Genomic DNA, 25,028 nt, shown 5'->3' with positions numbered 1-25,028 from the left:
CTGAACAGATCCACAGTGCATGCAATAGATTCTGCCAGAACTGACTTGCTTTAAATGTTCACTATCTTCTATATTTGATGTGCAGTGTCACAAAGGATATAAGAACCCTGAAACTGTACCTACATGCCCTCTCATTGCTTTAATATTATTTGAGTGTTCAAGTGAAAATCTACAGCAAAATCTACAGCATTTCATACTTGACAATTAAATGCATGCACACAGATGTCGAAAATGAAGTGGCCTGAACTCCAGTTGAAGAAGTGTCAATGCATATAATCAAAAGAGCATTAACGGCTGTCAGGCTAGCCAGCTCTGCCGTCAAGAAAATGCATTCTGGGACCCGGAAAAGCTGGCATACCTCATTTAGGCAAGAACTCAGCCATAGACTTTCAAGTCCTTGATCAAGTAATTGAAGTTCAGACATGAAGTATCAAAGCTCGAAGAGTCCCTTTCAGTGCCAGCAGCTAATGCAGGGTGGCCCAGTTTGAGAGTCACACACAGCTGAATGGAGGGGCTTTGATGGCGGACAAGAATCCCCATGGGTCATGAATTTTTCAGCGCAGAATCTGTGAGGTTACAAGTACTCATACAGGTGTAAGGAAGCAGGTTGTCGCAGACATCTGTTCTGAGCAGAGACCTGGGGTCCTCATCAGCCTGCAGCACGACTGCTGGATTGTCAGCAGATGTAGTTTAGAGTGGCAGAACAGTTTTGGTCTCACATTTGCCGCCTGAGGGGTTTCAACACCAAAGGTAAAGCGGGGGTGGACACAGCTGCACTCCCGAACTTGCCTGAGGCACAAATAAAGAGATCTAATGTAGTTTGACTGTGTTTTTGGGGAGATGGGAGAATGAGAGAGCCACTTCAGAGCCAACTTAACACGGCAACATCTGCCGCCAAGTTTCCTGGGAGCGACTGGGGACAGCAGGTAGGGAAGGTGGTCGCTGAGAACGCCACCCCTATTAAGTCTCAAACTCTTTTGAACATCCTCTTATCAGAACCTGCTGGTGTGCTCAGCAGGATTCTGTATTGTTTTACAAAGTGGCTGCCTGCAAAGTGTGCTAACAAGGTAGTTTATGAATGATACATTACCATGCATTAACCCGCTGTGCAAAAATGCAAAAGCAGTGATTTAAAAATGGAGGTTGTGCTCCAGCAATGTGGACAAAAACACTTTTTTGTTAGTTGTTTTGTGTGCTTTTCAAAAACACAAAATAAAGATGTACTAATTGTGGCAAACTTTGTCTTTTAAAAGTGGAAAACACTTTAATAAGCATGCTTTGCTACCTTGTACGTATATGGAACATATACAGTATCATTGTGTGTGTGTGTATATATATATATGAAAGAAAATGGATATGCATGTCACTTTAATTTATTCATTCTATAACTGCATTAAGGGTGTTTTTGCATTTAATATATCTTAACCTATGTTCTGTATTGTAGAGGCCTTTACACTGCATCCGTGCCACCAGCATGGCATCCTGTTTATATGATTTATTAAATCATAGCCCAGATTAGAAGAGCAGTGGGGAGAAAAAGAGAACCTCTCTGTTATAGATTAAAATTTCAATTCAAAAATTGAAGTCCATTCTGTGCAGCTAATACTGCCTTTAGCTCATAAGACTCTAAGTGTTTGTCTTCTCAGTGGCATAAATCAGCTTGTGTAAACTCTATCATCTTAATAAGGCTTACTGGAAAACTCAGTGCAATCTGCACATCATTGGCAAATACTACAAAGTATTCCATATTTCAAATTCTTTTATTCAAGAGGATTACTGAAGTTTTTATTATTTTTTTAAATTGAATATTGAAATACAGTATTTTGATAGTGTATTGCAAAACATTTTTTAGAATTTTTTTGTGCTATTCTTATTTACATGGAAATGCAGCAAAATAAAGTGAAATTTTAAGTATCAGTTTAAAGAATTATGTTATGCAGTTAAAAAAACGCTGAAATGCACCTCATTAAGTTTTGTTATGTACTGGATATTTGATAATGCACATTTATAAGACGTAAAAGTAGTTTATTTGTAAAGGGAGAGCTGAAAGAGCAAAAACCAAGTATTTATAAAAATGCTGCACCATACCTTGGAATATAATGCTATATTGTTATTTTGTAAATGGGTTGTGTTCAATTTTACTTCATAAACGGGTAGGATAACATTTTTTCTTTATTACGTGTGTTATTCATTGTATAGTATTATATAATTCTTATTTTCTGTTTAGTTCTGGGCCTTGCATGTTTTTTTAACTTTTTTTACTGTGTTTTTATTTTCTGTGTTCACTAAAGGATTTGCCCTCTGTATTTCTATCTATCTATCTGTTTAGAACAAAGGTATTCAACTGGTGAAAAACTGATCAAGCAGATTTTGAAAATTGATGGATGGATGGATGGATGGATGGATGGATGGATGGATGGATGGATGGATGATATTTAGATAGAATGAATGGAGCAGACTGGGAGATCCCAACCTGTCGTCTTCAAAACATTTTGTCTTCTAATTATAGACATACATTCTATGGCTTGGCCCTTGAGCTTAATTGAAACAGCTAAACTATTATTAACATTCCCTGATTCTCAGTCCTGGCCCTGGGGTGCCATGGTGGTTACACATATTTATGTTAGTTAGTTTTGTTATTAGACTGAGGAAATTAAATTTGATTCAACTGTTGTGTACTTGTACCTCTGTAGTATTAATCTGTATGCACTCCTAATTAAAGAAGAAAACATCATGAAATTAAAAACTAGAAACATAAGAAAGATTTTGATAAGAAGGGACAAAAACATGCCTGAACTCAGGAAGAACATAACAGGTTTTGATGAGAACAGGACTTTCAGGGTAGTATGGCTTATTGATCTCTATATGACTAATATATTCAAACTATTGTTAACATTTATGAATACCCCCAAAGTACTTTTTTCTACTTTATTTGGCAAATTATTTGATATATCTGTAGTTCCAATAGTGAAGAAATACCTTCAAATATTTTTTTTTTTAAATTTACTCCTACCCTTTTTCCTTCTGTTCTCCCATGTTCCTATTGAAGAACTAATTTTAAAATAACAGCAGGTGGTAACTATACTCACTCCTATTTGTAACTCTGTCATTTCACCTTTTGAAATCTGCTTAAACTAAAGAGTGTGTACGCCTTGCACACTGGACAAAATATTTCTCTTAATTTCAATGTTTAATTTTGATCTTGAAATATATATTTATCCTTCCAACTATCTGCTGATGCATACAAGTGGAACTAACAAACAGAATGCCTTGTCAGTGAAAAGGTGACGCCTTGACCCACAAGGATATTTAAATAAAGACAACGTCTAAGTTAACTGCTGTTTTCAAGCTATGGCAAGAGTTAAAGTCACACACTGCAGTGACTTTCCAAGCTGAGTAAAGAATGAATGCATTAAATAAACAAATTCAACTAATAGAGTAAATTGTCCCCCTTATTAAAACACTGGTTTACATAAAAGCCTGCAGCCATAGTGGTCCCCCAGGACTAAGCATTTAGAACGACTGTAACAGAGTATTTCTTTGGCATCTGTACATTTAGAATTATCCAAAGCAACTTGCAAGTCACAAGTGCATAGAATAGTCATTTTCATATCTATACAAATTAAAGAAGGCAGGTTAAGGCACTTGTTAAATGTCTCTCCATTAATGAATTGTTTGACTCTTTAACCACAAGGCCAAATTGCTGTATCCTGTTACAAAAAACCTCAAGCTTGGATTTACATCGTACATAATCTCAAGATGTACCATAAATCTCACATCTTACAAGCTGCTTCAGTATTTGTCCTACTTACTTTTTAGAGCTGTCACAGGAGTGGATCAGAGAAAAAAAATCTTACAGCAGCTTAGTAATAGAAGTTTTAGGTTTCCATGAGTAATACATCATTCTTTATGCTTGCCAGGCACAAACTACACATCTCATTTTTAATTAAAAATGTCAATTTTTTTCTGGTCTCACAATGTGTTCAGCAAATGTGTTTTGTCTCTTGGCTTTCTGAGTCACAGAGAAGTAAGGGAGTGCTTTGAATTTGACAATTAGCATTTCTGAGCAGTGCACTGCTAAAAGAGTCCCTTGTCTTGTCTTTCTGCTTTTGCAGAAATCATGAATGAATTCAGAAATTGACATAGACCGTTTAAAAATAAGCAAAACTTAATTAATTGTCAAATCTGAATCCAGCATAGTTGACAGAGTTAAGTAAAAAAAAAAGTAAAACTAATAAGTCATGATATATCGGCTTAGCTGAAACATTGTTTGCAAAGTTTTGTGTTAAAAAAATGTAGTTGCTTTAAGTAGATACAGTACAGAATTATGGAATATGGCTATATGAAAATTCATATCGTCAGGAATAAATTAACTGTAATTCAATGCTGAATAAAATAGAAAGCGTACGCAGTGCATGGTTCTTATGTGTATCCTTGGATGCCGCCTAATTCTGTTCCCAGTTATTCGTGCCATTTTGCTGTGTGAAGAGTTTAGACAGGCCAACTCTGCATTATAAATATAGAGGCATTGTAGTTAATTGTCATGTGTTCATGGAATGCTATTGCTGGAAGTTACGCGGTAGGTCATGGCTGACCTTGGAATGACTGCTGCAAGTACTGCTTTTACTTTTGGACATGAAAGAAACATGCTGGAAGATTCTTATTTATTTATTTTTTCTGAAAGGAAATTTAATTTTCTCTGAATATTATATTTCATGTGTATATTTTCCTGATCTCTGTTCCCGTTTCAAATTTCAACCTGTTTTTCTGTTTTTATTTTGCTCATTCTCATTTCTCCTGTTTTTTTAAAGCTCTTAAATGCTTTCCAGTATTTTCTTGTATTTGATGGCTCCTTGTTGCACTTTTTTGAGTGTTGTAGTAAATGAAAGCCTGTGTTACAGGTAGACATAGACAAACTGTTTTAGAGAGTAGGAGGCATGAAGGAAATTTGCTGCACTTTTTACAGAAAAAAATTTGGGAAAACAGTACAATTTATAAGTTCACAAGGGGGCTCCGCCCCCTGCTCGCTTCGCTCGCTTACCCCCGGCGTTGGGTATCCTGAAATACATTAGTCGAGCTCGTTCGTTTTGGAGCCGTGCCTGCTTTGCCCGCGGCATTTCAGACGCGCGTTGTAGGCGCCTGCGTTCATTGATTTTATCCAGCCGGGCTCGTGTTTGTATATCCGTCAGTCGAGCTCGTTCGTTTTGAACCTGTGCCTGCTGTGCTTCCGCAGTTTCAGACGCGCGTTGTAGCCGCATGCGTTCATTGATCTTATCCAGGTGGGCTCGTGTTTGTATCGTTGAGCTGTATTGTGTTTGAATTTGGTGTAAAGCGTTCAGCGGTTTGTACAATCTCAAGCAGCACATTATTCCTAACTTCACTCCGCAGTAGTGCCACTCACAATATGGCGGTGACGCCTGCGCTTTCACTCCGTACCATCTTTGTGGACCTGTGGGGCCTCCGTAGCCTCTTCCATTTGAATCTGGGCTGCAGCGCAGAATCCTCTTTTTTGTGTGGCTGTGTCGGTAGTCGTTAGCTATGGGCGCGTTGTTGCTTCATTTCTCATTCACGTCAGTTGAGCTCTTTCGTTTTTGGGCCGTGACTCCTTCGTGCGCGGTGGATACGACTTCGCTTGCGATTTATGAGACGTGCGCTGTACGCGCCTGCGCAGTACGTCTCATGGTCCCATTGCCGTGTACCTGCGTCCATGCCATCTGGTTTACCATTCTCGGTTAAGCATGCGTTCAAATTCATAGCTTAGTAAGTCATATCAGAATATTAATGCACAATAATTGATAGGTTTAAACGCTTGTTTTAACTTAATAATTTGGCCATAAAGTAGTGTACCATGCATTATGATGATTCTTAAGCAGTAATGTTCTGTATGATGTTATTCACATCCCTAGCCTGGCTACCAAGTGTTGCAAGGCCCAATCAGGCACACCCACACTTCAACTCACTGCAGTTTCCCACCAAGTATACACCGTTCATGTTCTCCTGCTCACTCTTTTCATCTTCTGTGTATCTTTTGGCTATCTTTCTCTTATCAATCATTCCCTTGTTCACCCAAAACCTTGCAAATTCTTGGCTCACTGGTCTAGTGAACAAAAAGGGCTTTTAAGACCCACCTGTGAACAGTTCTGGGACAAGCCTGTAGATTATTTCTGAGGTCGGCAGTGGCATTAGGCTCTCCTGGATCCTCCCTACTTGAACTTCCTCTAGTTATCCCAGGTATTCCTGCAGTTCCAAACCCTACATCTCCCTTAAAGGGCAAGACAAAACCCCAGGAAATTTGCCCATTAGGCTTGAATGTTCCATCTAAATTTGTGGCCTAGGAGTAATTATCCATAGGGCTTCATTCATTACAGTGGAGTACAATGCCCACTGTTCATGGTCTTGTGTCCATGACAATATTGCCTCTTCCAGTGAACTTAACCACCAGCACATCTTATGGTTCAACTCGTCTGTTTTCTAACACATTGTTTTTTTACTCCCTGTCTAATGCCTTCACCTCTTTCAAGTTAAGTCTAGTTATGTTGTTGATGCTTTTATAGTTTGACCCTTCTGATTTCAGTCAGTGACTTGTGTCTAGTGGATTTGTGATTTTGATCTTAGAACATTTATCTGAATTCTTTGGTATATAAGGTTTGAGATTTCCAAGAACAGAATCAAATTCTAAATCTCAATCTTGATATTAGTATTTAGGATGTGTAATTTATTTTTATTATTTGTTTCATTGTTTGGATAATTTTTGGTTAATTTCTTAATCATTTATTATTTAATCTTTTTCCAAGTTAAATGCACCTGTTGTCTGTTTATTTTTTCTTTTTATTATTTGGAAACAGTTTTTTTTGTAAATTTTTGTCGTAAATGCTTCTTAATTTATTTGCATTTTTAAACTAAATATTATTGTACCAACAGTTTTAAGATTTTAGCATGAAGTTATACAAACACTGCTCACAGAGTTGAAGAGGTAAATGTCTTGTTTCACCCTAGCAAATGTTATGTTGTATAAATATTCTAACAAATGTTATGTTGTTTAAATATTCAAAGCAACTGAAACCTAATTACATCTTTGTATCATATGTAGTGTATCAGGTAGTACATACTAGTTCAATACTTTGGAGGAAAAACTCATGTAGGCACAAGGTGCAGAATCTATGAAACATCGGCATTACGAATTGTGCTACTTTGCCACTCTGTAAATATATTATGAGCTTGTTAATTAAATTGCCTGATCTGGGTTTTCTGTTTTCCTTCACTTTTCTGGAGAAGTGCTTATGTTTATTTGGTGAGTATAAAGGCCCTAGTATAAAAGGTAGTGGTTAATTCTGTGAGAACAAGGGGGCTCCGCCCCCTGCTCGCTTCGCTCGCCTACCCCCGGTGTTTTGAACCCGTGCCCGCTGGGCAGCCAGGTGTGTGGATGACGCACGTTTAATACGGAGCGTTCGCCCGTGTCACTCTGGGGCCCCCCACTGTTAATACGGAGCTCCGTCCGTACTATTATCCGGTGCATTGTGGACTACTGCGGACCCCGTAGTGTTTCCTGTTTCAGTTTGTATCTCAGTCAGTCGAGCTTTTGTCTTTGAAGCTTTTGAATTCCGGTCTTCATTATCTGTAACCTGCTGTCCATGTGTTTGGCCCCCTCGTTTAACCAGTTTATGACGTTTTACTTTGCTTTCTACTCTGTCTTTCATTTCTGATCTCGCTTTATTCTGCTTTTGTTTCAATGACACCTGGTCCGTGGTGAAAATATTTTCCCTTTTTCGAGTAATAATTTTCATTTGTTTGCGATACTGTGATGTTTATCGTACTGTAAATAATGCATGACTGTAATGTGATTCACCTATGCTGTCTAGTTTGGACGTGTGAGGATGACGTATGTTTAATACGGAGCGTTCGCCCGTGTCACTCTGGGTCTCCCCACTGTTACTACGAAGCTCTTTCCGAACTATTATGCGGTGCATTGTGGAGCACTGCGGACTCTGTAGTGTTTCCCGTTTCACTTCGTATCTCGTTTAGTCGAGCTCTTTCTTTTTGGAGCAGTGCCTGCCTGGTCTGCGGCATTTCAGACGCATGTTGTAGGCGCCTGCGTTCATTAATTATATCCAGGCAGGCGCGTGTTTGTATCTCGATCACTCAAGCTGTGTCGTGTTGAATCCGTGCCTGCTTTGCCTACGCAGTTTGAGACGCGCGTTGTAGGATGTGTGGTGTGGACGTTTAACTGTCGCTGTTTCTGCCTTTATATTCTGTATCTCGGTGTGCATGTGTTTCGTGCCTAGGTTTTTTTTGAAGCAGTTGCATTCCAGTTTTCATCATCTGTAACCTGCTCTCCATGTGTTCGTCCCCGTTCTTTAATCCCTTTATAAAGTTTTACTTTGTTTCCTACTCTGTGTTTTATTTCTGACCTCGCTTTATCCTGCTTGCGGCATGTCAGACGGTTCGTAGTCTCTCTCGTTTTACTCTGGGGAGGGGGGCTTTGTTCTGTAACCTGCTCTCCATGTGTTTGTCCCTGTTCTTTAACCTCTTTATGACGTTTTACTTTGTTTCCTACTCTGACGGTTCGTAGTCGTTTTGCTCTGGTGCGGGGGGGCTTTGTGTGGCGCCTGCGCACGTGCATAGTCTCTCCCGTTTCACTCTGGGGTGGGGGGGCTTTGTGTGGCACTTGCGCACTATGTCTTTTGCGTCCACGGGCAGGTCCCTCCGTCCATATCCGGTTTACCATTCTCGTTTAGTAATATGGATGTCCTACAGTAGATTGATGCCAAAGACAGATGGGAAAGATTACAAATTTCAAGCCTTTTACTGTTAACATTTGATAATATAATGTGCTGAGAACAAATAAAAATATATAAATGTTTTAAAAAGCTACAGTAATTGTGATGAATATGCAAGTCAAACATTACATGACTCAAAAATATTCCTTGTTTTCTAAAATTAATTTTTTGAATTTGTTTCTTTGAAGATAGGTACCATGGTTCATCCTTTTGTTTTTATGAGTGTATAGGAGAAAATAACAATAGTTCAATAACTTAACATATATATTTTTAAATGTTTTGTTAAATTAGATAATACACATAAAATGCCTTGGACATGTAGTAATTTATTTTCTCTGTTAGTGTGATTAATTTGATCAAGTGTTCATTCATTTATTCATTCACCTTTGTCACACTGAGTCACTCCATTCAAGGATCAAGAAGGTGTCAGAATCTTTCCTAGCAACATTAGGCATAATATAGGAACCAACAACTCAGAACAGAGCCTTTGTCCATTGCAGAGCATATTCACTTTTACATCAACGCCAGAACAATCTATACCTACTCTTCAAACTAACCTTGAAGCTCTATTTCAGCCTCATAACCAGAGTACTTGAGTATTCCACATTACATCTAAATATTTATGTGTACATAACTCTACTACATGGTTCAACATTTTTGAAAAGTACTACATACATTTCAAGTATGTTTTCATATGAACTTCTTTGTATTCAGTATTTTTGTCTTTGCATAAAACTATGTGACTTGTCATGACTATACAAGTAGCGAAATGCCCTGCACCCCTTACCAGTCTCATCCTTTTTTGGATGTGAAAAAAGAGAGAGATAAGGGTGTCAAGGGTCTTGATGTTGATTACTTGCATGAATTACAAAACATTGTACTGCATTGTCTAAAAGTTCATAGTTTACCCTTTTCAAGAAATCTGTCTTTTATATTTGTTTTGTTGGACAGCCACAGTGAGGTTACTGAACAGCAGTAAACAGTTTGTGCCCCTTGTTGAAATGCCAAAAGCTATACATACAGATATGTGTTCTTGACGTTTGTCAAAAATCTAATCACTCTTTGGGAGTAAAAAACCTATGGAGTTCTAGACAGACATACTGTATATACTCAGTTCTTAAATATGTAAGAAAATACCTTTCATTACTAAATCTAGTGTCAATAATCAATGCACATGGGGTGTGTGTCACAAATGTTATATATTTATTTTTATTTTCAGTAGTTCTTTACTGCTAGACTGTAAACGAAACTTGTGGTTTCAACTCTTATTTACGCATACAGTATTTAGTCACCTTTTTAAGAAACATAATTTACAATCGAAATCCTAGACAGTATCAGAGTCTAGTGTCCTAGATTAAATTACCTTCCCAGTGTGGAGTTTTAATGCTCTCTTTATTATGAGTTTTTCATGGACATTGCCAAAGACGCACATTTTAGATTATTTGTCAGTTCTAAAGTTAACCTTCATGAGTGGGTTGTGCAATAGACTGCTGCCCTGTCCAGGGTTCCTTCTTGCCTTGAGCCCCTTAATGTCATGATGGGCTCCAGGCCCCCTGTGTCCCTGAATTGGATTAGGTGGGTCTAAAACATTTTTTTTTCTCTGAGACTTATGCTAATTGAATTTAGTAAATGCCAAAAATATTATTTCTTAAAATAGTATTTACTTGGATGGATAACTAAAATATAGAATTAAAACAGTATTATATACAAGGAAATGTTCTGATAAATAGGAATTGTGGTTTGTTTGTTGTTTGACATATTTCATTATTTTATTTTATTTATGTACAGCATTCTTTTAAAATTGCTCATTGCATGCTGTATTTATTCTGAAAGATTTGATTAAAGCGTTAAGGGATGACAAGTGAACATGTTATACAATTTGAGCCTATTTTTAACATGTCTTGTCATATGAGCCTAACAATCTAGTTAATTTTATTAATGCTCTGCTTAACAGAATACTCTGAATGGACTTGGCTTGGCACTTCAAAACAGATATGTGCCTGATTTAAGCAACACTGCTATTTTTTTTTTCCTTGAACACTGTGGCTTCGGCAGTGGTGGTTTTATCCTCCTGCAAGATAGTGGTCGTTTTTATACAGTAGAAGAAGCTCATGTGATTAGCAATGAAATAATTGAAAGGAATAGTGCTTAATGCCTGGAGCTTATTTAAGAACTTAGCAGTTACTAATCACTTAAATAAGAAATGAAAGAATTATGCCAGCCATGTCTGGGAGTTTAAATTATCTGATAGTAAAGTAGAAGGTAATCATTCATTATATTTGTTTTGCTGTACAATTGAAATGCACAGCAAATGAATTGCCAAAGCCCATTATTTTATTTAAATAGTTCCTTAGTGTATATACTGTAGTTAGTTACTGGGATCAGTTTAAAAAGAGGTGTGGTATATTTACATTAAACATATACTGCACATTTTAAGAACATGTTTCTGGTTGCTTATCTTCTGGTTTTTTTTACTGCATAATGTTTCAAAGCACAAACAGGCATCTGGTAATAATTAAATATTAATACTAAGTAAAATGACTACCATAATTTAGACTGAAATTTCAAAGCTTGTTATTTTTCTGTCATATTTTCATTCACTATTTCTGTTATTTTAGAAAGCATTTCTCAGATTGATTTAAATGTTGTAAACCTGCTGCATTTGAATTGGATACCTGCTACCCCATGAAAGGGAAGTGAATGCTGCATCTGAGTCCATTTCTAATGTGATCCCATTCTTGTTTCATGTAACTTGCTTTAGTGGGACTGCCTCATTAGTACAGAACTGTGTATGGAATGGCTTGTTACCCTTAACAGGCAGTAAGTAGAAGGCTGACAGTTTAATTCAGCTTCTGCTATCCAGAGGAGACATGACAGCTTTAACAGTCATTGGTGCATAGATTTATGAAATGGCCCTCTGCTCTTAACCAGATTAGTTCCTTTTACATTAACTGCTAAAAGTAGGGCAGATGTCCGGGCGGCTGGTTGTAAATTCGATAATGTCTGCTGTGTTAATCTGTGAAGCTCCTGAAACAGCAAAGGCTGCTGGTAACAGGATTAAGTTTTGGAACCCTCTGAGCTTTCACTTCCCAGCATGGTGTATATGCGCGCATGTGTGTGTGTGTCATGTGCAAACATGCGTTTGTGTGTGTGTGTGTGTGTTATATGTGTGTGTGTTTCTGGGAGAAAAAGTGGCAGTGAGTGGATCAGAAGGGGGATGGGGATGACTCCTGTCATGAATCTTAATTGATTGTCAAGAGGTGTTTATCAGGGTTATTAATTAGGCAGGCGGCTGGTGCTTCAGCCTTGAGAAGTAACGTTGCTCATTTCCTCTTATCTTTTTTAGATGAGTGAAATTATGCTCCTAGTGATATATTTGAAAAGAGCACTTATTTTGTTGGCTTACTAGCTGAAAACGTTGGATACCTTTATAAATTTTAAAAAATGCACCTGTAAAATTTAGCTAGATTTCTCTTACTCTTAATTTTTTAATGTGTTGTTCTTGAAGCTGTATTATGTTATGAAAGTTAGTCTATATGTTAATATGTTGTGCATGGTTTTAAAAGAAAAATAAAACAGAAAAATAATAACATGCATACTGAATGATACTATGTTTTGATAAATTGAGGCTGTGACTTAAGTATGATTTATTTCAGTTCATTCCATTCAAGAGAAAACTTTATGTCATTAATACTAAAATCTTATCAAAGCATAGTTGTTTAGCCAAAACGTTGAGGAACAAAGCTTATAAATTCAAATAGAATGCACCATTACCAATTTGCATATTTATTGCTGCAAATTCATGTGCTGTGTTTTACTGCTAAATACAATGAGAATAAAAATGTATTATTTATTGATCTGTTTAAATTAAGATCCATAGTTTTTCATTTATATCATGTAGTTATGCTCTAATATTTGCACTTGTTCTTTTTATTACTCAGGCAAACTTGTAGTTGCTTGCTGAATGCTATAGTTCAATCTGAATTGCACTGTGTGACCTCTTTGATACTATGTGAGTTGATGTTGAGCTGTGCCCCTTTCACTGATGTAAGAGGTCCCATCTCAGCATTTTAGTTTTTTCATCTTTTATTAAAATCAAAATGCTGTTCCTTGATTGGTTTATCTTGGCTTAATTCAATTACTAGAAATTATTGTAAATGTTAATTTTTCAATTTTCTAGTATTAAATAGTAGTTCCTGTTATAAAAGAAGAAGAATAAGTGCACACAGTACTATCTTAGTATAACTATACAACATTTACAGTATATGATAAACCTGCATATAACTGTGGTTTTGGATATGTATTTTGGCTTTCTTGATACTTTATATTTTAATTTTGACATTATTCACAATACAGTAATCCCTCGCTACTTCGCAGTTCACTTTTCGCGGATTCACGACTTCGCGGGTTTTTAAATACAAGTGATTGCCCACCTATCGCGGAAGTTATGTTCCAGACCCATCAGCAACAGGAGAAAATCCGCGATATAGAAAGACCATATAATAAACATTTTTATAGTTTAAGCCTTAAAATACCCATCCCACATGCTTTAAACACATGTACACTTATAAAACACACTTTGTTAACACATATGATATGTGGATGTTGGGCTAAGGATATGAGTAACATCTCACTATTATAAAACATTTTAACTTCACGCAAGACAAGACAGTGAGACAGGAAAATTGGTGATGTACAGGCTTAAAATTATTGACACGCAGAGCGACAAGCAGCACAAAGCCAGCACAAAGTCCACTTCTCCTTAGCGTTCATTCAGCTCCCCACCCCCTTGACAATGCGAAGTGGCAGAAGTGTACTGCACTTCCGGGGAGGGGGGGTTTGAGCGAAGGTGCGTTCAGCTCTCACACACCCACACACACACACTCCTCCTCCTTCCAAACGTGCAGAGCGACAAGCAGGCATTTTGGCAGAAGCAGCACAAAGTCCATTTCTGCTCAGCGTGAGTTCAGCTGCCCCCCTTCACAAAGCGAGTGCAGACACATTGACGTCTGATCGCTGCGTGCAGTGCGCAGTGTTGGTCTGAGGTGTTTAAGAATGTAGAAAGTGTTTAAGAGCATAGGAAGTGTTTATAAGAGCGTGGGAAAGGTTAACAAGAGAGTGAGAAAGGTTTATAAGAGTGTGGGAAGGGTTTACAAAGCCTTAAAATATGTATAAATAATAAAATAAATATAGGTCGCTACTTCGCGGATTTTCACCTATCGCGGGGGGCTCTGGAATGTAACCCCCGCGATAGGTGAGGGATTACTGTATTTTAGACATAATTCAATTATGAAAATTAATTTGGATGGATATACTGTGTATTAAACATACACTAGATTAATAAAAAAATTAGATTATGAGGAGAGGCAACATGGGTTACTTCCCAAAGTGTTAGCTTTTATATTATAATGTTGCCATTTCAGTCTCACTCATCACCTATTCTTCCTGCATTCTAAATAAATGTAATTAGTTGTGATGTGTTGTAATCTTTTAAAGCAACATATTCACAATTCAGTTGCAAGGCATACAAAAATAAATAAAAATATGTGCACTGAATCTGGATTTACCCATATAATGATCTGACATTTTTCAGTCATGAATAAATAAAGGAATAAAAATGTACTTATCATCATTGAACAAAACTGGTTTCACTGTGTTTTTAACATGATTAGTATTTGTAGCCTCTTTGACATGTTGATTTCTAATTATGATTTAAAATTACTCACATATGAATACATTTAATCTACTTTTGAAAATTCAGATTACATTTATTTTTGATACTACTAAACTATATGAATTTAATAAATGAAAAAAGCAACATGATATATGGTATTATTTAGCATGTGGTACTTAGAAATGTTTTTAAAGACAGCAGCATTCTGCTCATCTCTTAAACAACTCAAAGCTTTCAGAAAGGCTGGTACCTGCAGTTCGACCAGACTATTTGCATCACACAGTTTATACGCTGCATTTCTGATTTTATTTAACATGATGTTCGTCTGTTTACTGGCTTTCAGTGCATTTTCTAATCAACTGGCTGTGCCATGCCAATGTTACTTTCATCAGTGTGTATTAAAGTCAAAATGTGATCAAGCATGGCCTATTAATTAAATTTTGTCTTACTCTTACAATCTGTCATTCTTTCCATTGTATTCTGTGGTTATGTATTAATTTATTTACTTGTTACATTTTATTAAAGCATCAGATAAATAGGAACAATCTATACACACCTGCGAGACATGCAACCACAGTTAAATACGCTTCATTTGATCACTATGTTCATACTTCCACTGTAAGTGGTTTAATGTTGCCATATTTCAAAAGTGTGACTTGCTTGGAAGAGTTTAAACCTACACCACAACCTCATGCTTTTCAGACGTTTAGCTTTTTGTTAAAAACTTTGGATTTAAAGGACAAGTGCTAGTTCAAATTTTACCACCCATTCAAAATAATCAAGCAAAATAATCTTAGTTCATTAAAAAATGAAGTTGTACATTTATAATGTTTATATTTATATTAAGACTGTCAACTTTAATACTTAATTTCTATAGATTGGTAATTTATGTTTCATCCAAGATTGGTAATTTATATTTCAACCAAGATTGGTAATTTATATTTCTTCCACATGTACAGTATAAATTTACCATACATGCAGTTTGTGACTTGGAGTGGACTAAATGACCTCTATGTGATTATTTTTAACCTGAATGCTGTACCTCAGTCATATTCTTTGTGTGTATGTGCAGCACTGTCTTCATTTCATAAACCTGAACAAGAGAGAGAGACAGAGACCTATTTTAAATATTTGCAAGGTACGTCTTGTAGCTGTAATTCTGCATTATGAAACATACTTGTTTATGCTTTGTTGATTTAGAAGAATATTCTTATTTCAGGCAGGTATGCAATGTTAGCTAGTATTAATGTAACTGTAACCGGTCCAGCTTGCCTATATTTTTATATTCTTAAAATTTGGGGAATATGGTTTTTTTTATATTTAGTAATATATTTGAACATTCACTGAACATATTTCCATTTGTACATCAATCTCGTTCATTACTATTTCATGGGAATCTTGTCCTGGCTACATCATGTGCATGGCACAAAAGGAGACTAGTGCAGCCTTGGAAGTAATTCCTATCTCGGACATTAAAGCCCCTTTGGGCAATTATGTAATTGTGTATGGATTTAGAGGTGTACAGTTTGGCAAGCCCTCAGCTAGCCAGTGGATGTGAGGCCAACTTTGGTGGGTCAGTGTATTATTCACACTGCCTGGTAGATGGGAGGTTCGTTCACTTTGTAGTTAGGCCAAGAGGCAGATAGGCATTTGTTATTTTGTCTACTTTTGTCACCACATTACGTCTTTAGTTTCCCAGTTAAACTAAAATTCAGATCTGTGGGATGTGGGAAGAAATCACAGTTCCCTAGGAAAATCCATGTTCATGCTTCATGTTGGCTGTAACTATACAAGGAGCATTAAGCCCAGACTATTTAGCTATAAAGCAACAGCACTTAATAGTACAACAACAACAACATTTATTTATATAGCACATTTTCATACAAAAAGTAGCTCAAAGTGCTTTACATAATGAAGAAAAGAAAAATAAAAGACAAAATAATAAATTAAAATAGGACAACATTAATTAACATAGAAAACAGTAAGCTCTGATGGCCAGGGGGGACAGAAAAAACAAAAAAAAATAAAATCTGTAGGGGTTCCAGGCCACGAGACTGCCCAGTCCCCTCTGGGCATTCTACCTAACATAAATGAAATAGTCCTCTTTGTTTTTAGGGTTCTCACGGAAGGAGTTGATGATGATGGTCATGCAAACTTCTGGCTTTTAATCCATCACTGTTGGAACATCACGGTTCTGTAGATGAGGACACCGGAAAAGGAAACAGAAGAGAGAGTAGGGGTTAGTACAGAGTTTAGAGCCACCATGAATAGTTAATATAATGAAATGGATATACAGAGTATCAGGATTAAATTACAGTGAAGTTATGAGAAGGCCATGTTAAAATAATGTGTTTTCAGCAGTTTTTTAAAGTGCTCCACTGTATTAGCCTGGCGAATTCCTATTGGCAGGCTATTCCAGATTTTAGGTGCATAACAGCAGAAGGCCGCCTCACCACTTCTTTTAAGTTTTGCTCTTGGAATTCTAAGGAGACACTCATTTGAGGATCTGAGGTTACGATTTGGAATATAAGATGTCAGACATTCCGATATATATAAGATGGAGCGAGATTATTTAAGGCTTTATAAACCATAAGCAGAATTTTAAAGTCAATTCTGAATGACACAGGTAACCAGTGTAGTGACATCAAAACTGGAGAAATGTGCTCGGATTTTCTTTTCCTGGTTAGGATTCTAGCAGCTGCATTCTGCACTATTTGCAAACGATTTATGTCTTTTTTGGGTATTCCTGAGAGGATTGCATTACAGTAATCTAGCCGACTGAAAACAAACGCGTGAACTAATTTCTCAGCGTCTTTCAACGATATAAGAGGTCTAACTTTTGCTATTTTTCTTAAGTGAAAAAATGCTGTCCTATTGATCTGACTAATATCCATCCATCCATTTACCAACCCGCTGAATCCGAACACAGGGTCACGGGGGTCTGCTGGAGCCAATCCCAGCCAACACAGGGCACAAGGCAGGGAACCAATCCTGGGCAGGGTGCCAACCCACCGCAGGACACACACAAACACACCCACACACCAAGCACACACTAGGGCCAATTTAGAATTGCCAATCCACCTAACCTGCATGTCTTTGGACTGTGGGAGGAAACCGGAGCGCCCGGAGGAAACCCACGCAGACACGGGGAGAACATGCAAACTCCACGCAGGGAGGACCCGGGAATCGAACCTAGGTCCCCAGGTGTCCCAACTGCGAGGCAGCAGCGCTACCCACTGCGCCACCGTGCCGCCCTCTGACTAATATGCGATTTAAAATTCAGATTACAGTCAAGAGTTACCCCTAAGCTTTTTACCTCCGTCTTGACTTTTAATCCTAATGCATCCAGTTTATTTCTAATAGCCTCATTGTATCCATTTTTGCCAATTACTAAGATTTCAGTTTTCTCTTTATTTAGCTTGAGAAAGTTACTATTCATCCATTCTGAAATACAAGTCAGACATTGTGTTAGTGAATCAAGAGAATCGGGGTCATCGGGTGCTATTGATAAATACAGCTGTGTGTCATCAGCATAGCTGTGGTAGCTCACATTGTGCCCTGAGATAATCTGACCTAACGGAAGCATGTAGATTGAGAAAAGCAGTGGACCCAGGATAGAGCCTTGTGGAACACCATATAGGATATCATGTGTCTTTGAGTTGTAATTACCACAACTAACAAAGAATTTTCTCCCTGCCAGGTAGGATTCAAACCAATTTAAGACACTGCCAGAGAGGCCCACCCATTGACTAAGGTGATTTCTAAGAATATTATGATCAATGGTGTCAAATGCGGATAATTTGACTCAGATCTAAGAGGATGAGAACAGATAAATGGCCTCTGTCTGCATTTACCCGCAAGCCATTTACTACTTTAACGAGTGCAGTTTCTGTGCTGTGGTTTGTTCTAAAACCTGACTGAAATTTATCAAGAGTAGCATGTTTATTGAGGTGGTCATTTAACTGCATAATGACTGCCTTCTCTAGAATTTTACTTAAGAAAGGCAGGTTGGAGATGGGTGTAAAATTTTCAAGAGCAGAGGGGTCGAGATTATTTTTCTTAAGTAGGGGTTTAACTACAGCAGTCTTAAGACAGTCTGGGAAGACCACCGTATCTAATAGATAGATAGATAGATAGATAGATAGATAGATAGATAGATAGATAGATAGATAGATAGATAGATAGATAGATAGATAGATAGATAGATAGATAGATAGATACTTTATTAATCCCAGGGGGAAATTCACATGACGAATTTACTATGTCAAGAACATTATCAATTAGCACGCCCGATACTTCTTTGAAAAAATTTGTTGGTATTGGGTCAAGGACACTGGTGGAGGGTTTCAGTTGAGAAATTATTTTATGTAAATCAGGTAAATCTATCCTAGTGAAAGAGTTTAATTTGTTTATAATGGAATACTGGGGTTTAGGAGGATCCTTAGTGTTGGGAAGATATACTATGTTATTTCTAATATCATTAATTTTTTGATTGAAAAATACAGCAATAGCCTCACAGGTTTTACTGGAAGTACTTAGGAGGCATTCCTTTGAGTTACCAGGGTTTAGCAGACGATCAATCGTCGAGAATAAGACACTGGGATTACTAGCATTGTCTCTCTGTTATAAAAAGAAATCCTGTCCTGATAGTCTACGATACGTGATCCTCTCTGAAGATAATTTAAAGACCCACGAGACGAAAGAGACCTGCCAAGGTGCGTCTCACGGGAACATGGAACGAGAGTTTTGCAAGACACACCCTACTTACAAGCAATATCAAAATAAAAACAAATCAGTAGTGTAAAGGCAGTCATGCAGCACACACAGCTCCAGGGCTCTCAGTGCATATAAAGTATATAAGGTCAATACGGTAGAAATGAATAGGGTAGAAATGAAACGTTGACGATTAAACGAAGAAGAAAGAAAAGCGCGGAGAAAAGAGACCCAAAAGCAATGGAAAGAAAAAAAATGGGTACAAAAAAAAGTAAAACGTCATAAACATGTTAAAAAACAAGGGGGCAAAAAACACACAGATCAGGTGAGAGATAAAGACGCAAAAAAAACGGAGGCACGAAACACATGCAGAGCAAGATACAGAATATGAAAACAGAAAAAAAAATAAAGTGTCAAAACAAAGAAACTAAAGATCGCATTAGCGCAAACGGCCAAAGTTATTTATTACACTGACATGCAATCCACAATGGCCAGAAATCCGGAGATTCCAGAAAAAAAGGCCACCAGCTACATCGGCACAAGATATTCCAACGTTCGAAAGTAGATTGTTTTGTCAGAAAGTATTAATTTTAATGAAAGAACTCAAAACGGTATTAGGGAAAAATCCGAGCATACATTTACACGATCGAATTTCAAAAACGGGGTTTACCTCACATGCATTTATTGGTTACTTTACAAAAAAATTATTAACTGCTGATGATGTCGACCGTTTTGTCTGTGTTGAAATTCCAAACAGAGAAAGCTATCCTGAATTATGGTACAAAGTCATTAAACACATGTCTCACGGCCTCATTTAAAAGATTCAGCATGTTGGGACTCGAAAGAAAAAAAGTGTTTAAAAAAATTTCCAAAAGCTTTCGTTCAAACAACAGATATGACTATGGATGGTTTTCCAGACTATCGGCGAAGAGATAATCGTCACGTAAAACACACTTATCACGGAAAGAAAGATAAAAAAATTGTGATGATCGATAATTCAATGATTGTACCATATAACCCGTATTTACTAAAAAGATTCGACTGTCATATTAATGTCGAGTATTGTGCATCAGTGATGAGTATTAAGTACATCTACAAGTACATTCATAAAGGACATGATAGAGTACGCGTAACTTTATCAAAAGAGACAAGCACAGGATGAAGTTCAAGCATATTTAGATACTCGATACGTTAGTGCAGTGGAAAGCGGATGGCATTTAATGGAATTACCAATGAACGGATGAAGTCATTCTGTCTACCCGCAAGACCAAAGACACGCCCTACTTACAATCTATCAAATAGGGCAATAGGCAGCAAAATATTCAGTCTTATGAGCACACACAGATCCAGGGCTCTCAGCGCATAGAAAGCGTATAATGTACATTATAAATTAAATGTCGACATCTAAACGAAGAAGAAAGCAGCGCGGAGAAAAGAGACTCAAATGCGTTGGACAGAAAAAAGAGCAAAAAAGAATAATCGAGGTGCAAATTCAGAAAATAACGAAAGTTTTAAACTTAAAGTAATTAAATGCTAAACACATGCAGAGCAGGTTAGTGACTATGCCATCCATCCTCTTCCGCTTATCCGAGGTCGGGTCGCGGGGGCAGCAGCTTGAGCAGAGATGCCCAGACTTCCCTCTCTCCGGCCACTTCTTCTAGCTCTTCCGGGAGAATCCCAAGGCGTTCCCAGGCCAGCCGAGAGGCATAGTCCCTCCAGCGTGCCTGGGTCTTCCCCAGGGCCTCCTCCCGGTTAGACGTGCCTGGAACACCTCACCAGGGAGGCGTCCAGGATGCATCCTGATTAGATGCCCTAGCCACCTCATCTGACTCCTCTCGATGCGGAGGAGCAGCGGCTCTACTCTGAGCCCCTCCCGGATGACTGAGCTTCTCACCCTATCTTTAAGGGAAAATCCAGACACCCTGCGGAGGAAACTCATTTCAGTCGCTTGTATTCGCGATCTCGTTCTTTCGGTCACTACGCATAGCTCATGACCATAGGTGAGGGTAGGAACATAGATCAACTGGTAAATTGAGAGCGTCGCCTTGCAGCTCAGCTCCTTTTTCACCACGACAGACCGATGCAGAGCCCGCATCACTGCGGATGCCGCACTGATCCGCCTGTCGATTCTCACGCTCCATTCTTCCCTCACTCGTGAACAAGACCCCGAGATACTTGAACTCCTCCAGTTGGGGCAGGATCTCGCTACCAACCCTGAGAGGGCACTCCACCCTTTTCCGGCTGAGGACCATGGTCTCGGATTTGGAGGTGCTGATTCCCATCCCAGCCGCTTCACACTCGGCTGCGAACCGATCCAGAGAGAGCTGAAGATCACGGCCTGATGAAGCAAACAGGACAACATCATCTGCAAAAAGCAGTGACCCAATCCTGAGTCCACCAAACCGGACCCCCTCAACACCCTGGCTGCGCCTAGAAATTCTGTCCATAAAAGTTATGAACAGAATCGGTGACAAAGGGCAGCCCTGGCGGAGTCCAACTCTCACTGGAAACGGGTTCGACTTACTGCCGGCAATGCGTACCAAGCTCTGGCACCGATCGTACAGGGACCGAACAGCCCTTATCAGGGGGTCCGGTACCCCATACTCTCGGAGTACCCCCCACAGGATTCCCCGAGGGACACAGTCGAATGCCTTTTCCAAGTCCACAAAACACATTAGTGACTATGAAACCAGTGAAATTAGAAAGGCTCAAAAAAAAAAAAAAATGGCGCTATACACATGTGGAGAAAGTTAAAGGATATGAAAGTAGGAAAATTAGAAAATATAAAAAAAGAAAGTAAAGATCGCAGTAGCGCAAACAAACAAACTGCCTCATTTAACTATGCACCAGTCTAACTTTGGCTTTGCACAATAATTACTACACTATTGCACCTTAACACTTAATTCTACTTTATTCACATAATTGTACTTATTTGTTATGTTCTACTATACTGTTACCTTTCTATCTATGACTTTTTGTTAATCTAACTGATATTCTTCTAACTTTGCACAGTTTTTGATAAGCGGATCAGGATGCATTTCACTGCGTGTTGTCCTGTATAACTATGCATGTGACAAATAAAGAATCTTGAGAATTTCAAAAACGGAGTTTACCGCACATGCATTTATTGGTTACTTTGTTAATGTATATATATTTATCTGTCTGCTTATTTTAAAAGCTAAATTTACAGGAGTCAAAAACGTTCTGTCTAGCCCTTGTACAAAAACCTAGACAAAAGCTGGGGTATCACCTTGGTAACCCCATGTACTTTTGGAACTGTGAGAGGAAAATAGCACAACTTTACAGACAGGAGTCCAATGCAGAAATTTACTTACTTTTTTACTTTGTAAAAAAAAATTATTAACTACTGATGATTTAGATCTTTTTGTCTGTGCTGAAATTCCAAACAGAGAAACCTATCCTGACCTCATTAAAAAGATTCAGCATATTGGGACTCGCAAGATTACAAATATTGTTTTTACAGAAGTTCTGAAAAAAAAGTGAAACTAATGAAATAGCAACAATTCAAAGAAAGAAAAAATCTTAAAAGTGTGTATCCGGAAAACCAAACACGGGGGTTGGCGAGCGAAGCGAGCAGGGGGCGAAGCCCCCTAGTTATTTATAATCTTAGAGAAATAGCAGCGCCTCTCAAGATGGACTGTGTTATTGTATTCTGTTATTTTAACTTTTAATATTTCATAGTGGATAGTTAGTTTAGTCATCCTCCATTTACGCTCAGCTCTACGGCATGTTCTCTTTAAATCAGACACTCTTTGGGTCTTCCATGGTATAACAATGCTAGAAGATTTTTTGACTGTCTTTACAGGTGCAACTATGTCAACAGCAGGTCTCACTTTAGTATTAAATCTTTCTACCTTATTATTTTCATTATCCTCACTATTATAGTTGGCACTATAAACGGACTGATTGCTTAGAATGTTTGTAAGTTTTAAGGCTGCTGATGAGTCAGAGAAGCGTTTTTTAACAATATGCTTCTCATGAATGTTTTCTATCATTATTTCTATATTAAAAAGTAGAAGAAAATGGTCTGATAGACCAATATCAATGACCTGTTTTACATCAACTTTTAGTCCTTTAGTAATCACTAAGTCTAACGTATGACCTGCCTTATGTGTAGGCTGATTAACGAGCTGTCTCAAATCAAAAGAGTCCAGGAGGTTCATAAAATCTTTTACTTTTTGGTCACACTGATTATCTATATGAAAATCAAAGTCACCGACTATAAAGAGTGTGTCATAGTTCGTAATTAAAATTAACATTAAGTCAGAGAATTCCTCAAAGAAAGACGCGTTGAATTTAGGAGGTCTTTACACGGATAATACTAGAACGTGAGAATCTCCATGAATAACAATGACGAGATACTCAAAGGACTTGAAATTACCAAAATTGACATCTTTACACTTTAACCGGCTTGAGTAAATGTTTTCCAAGCCACCGCCTTTCTTTCCTTGGCGATCCGCACAAGTAAAACTGTAATCCGGAGGCGCAGATTCGATTAAAACAGCTGCGCCATCTGAGCTAAGCCACGTTTCACTTAGTGCAATAAAATCTATTTTTCTATCACTAATGAGATTGTTGATAAAAAACGTCTTATTAGTTAAAGCTCTAACATTTAATAGTGCCATATTTAATGTTTCAGAGGGGCAGAGATGAATACTATGTGCGTTATTGGTATTTGGAACAGGAACTAAGTTATTTTTATTAGCGCCGCTCTGTGTGTATTTTTTGTTTAATCTATAGTCTGTTTTTATAGTTTTAATACATTGTTCATCTAAAGTAGTAATATTAATTAAATTATTGGTGTTTATGCCGTATTGCCTAGATTTTCTACATGCATTGAGATTGGTTATTATAGTATTAATGTTGTGCACTTTTACGGAAGATTTTATTAAACAATTATCATGTCCTAGCACAGCAGTAGCATTTCGGAAGGGGTTAAGAGTAGAGATAGATAGTCAAGATAAATGAATTACCTTAGATATGTTTTCGGAAAGGACCCGGGCGCCGAAACTGTTCGGATGCAGGCCATCTCGCTTGAAGAAACGCGGTCTTTCCCAAAAGAGGTCTCAGTTGTTGATGAATCCGATGTCTTGATTCTTACAGAAGCCCTGCAGCCAGTTGTTTAATCCTAGCAGACGACTGTAGTACTCGTTTGATCGTCTGATGAGAGGTAGTGGACCCGAAATGAAGATCTTTGCCGATGGGGTCCTCTCCTTTGTGTCTTTAATTAGTGCTGCGAAGTCAGCCTTGAGGATTTCCTATTGTCAGTGCCTTGTGTCGTTCATGCCAGCATGTAAAACAATCGCTCCAACTGCCCTATTCTTTTGCTTCTCGTAGATTGCCGGTGCACGTCTCATCACATCTCGGACACGAGCACCGGGAAAACAAGAAACAAACGATTTTCGATTAGGGCATGCGATATTGAGGTTTCTAACAATAGAATCACCTACCACTATTACATCACCAGGGGCTGAAGGCAAACTGGGGATGCAGAGAGGGTCGAATCGGTTCTGAGTTGAGATGCTCGTCTGTGCCGATGGAGGTGTTCTGGCCTTGAACCCCCGCCTGCATAGCTGAAATACGCCGAGGTCTTCATCGGTGTCGCTCCTACGAGGCGCGGGGGTGAAGTTCACTTGAGCGGCACAACGCAGGGTTGATGTTACGCCGATTACAGATGGCGAGGACGGTTTATCCAGCAGCCGAGCCTTCAGATCCCTAAGGTATCTTCGTCTGGACAGGAGTTTCTGAATGTGTTCTTCGAGTGCCTGGAGTTCTTCTATGATGACGGCAACGCGATTCATCTCACTGTTGGCCATTATCTGCTTCTGCTTCCACTTCCGCTT

General features: G+C 38.2%; 1 protein-coding gene and 1 long non-coding RNA gene across 3 annotated transcripts in view; one reads left to right on the top strand and one right to left on the bottom strand.

Annotated features, from left to right (window-relative positions):
• The window catches only part of antxr2a (ANTXR cell adhesion molecule 2a), a 310,747-nt gene that overhangs the window by 216,484 nt on the left and 69,235 nt on the right, over positions 1 to 25,028 (top strand). The window lies entirely within an intron of this gene.
• The window catches only part of LOC127528763 (uncharacterized), a 32,877-nt gene continuing 31,613 nt past the window's right edge, over positions 23,765 to 25,028 (bottom strand). The window contains exon 2 of the long non-coding RNA XR_007935379.1: positions 23,765 to 24,158. This is a non-coding gene — a long non-coding RNA (uncharacterized LOC127528763). The remainder of the gene's footprint in view (positions 24,159 to 25,028) is intronic.

The sequence above is a fragment of the Erpetoichthys calabaricus genome, chromosome 7 (genome assembly GCF_900747795.2).
Source record: "Erpetoichthys calabaricus chromosome 7, fErpCal1.3, whole genome shotgun sequence".
NCBI classification, from domain to species: domain Eukaryota; kingdom Metazoa; phylum Chordata; class Cladistia; order Polypteriformes; family Polypteridae; genus Erpetoichthys; species Erpetoichthys calabaricus.
This window is presented reverse-complemented; position numbering and strand designations above follow the sequence as displayed.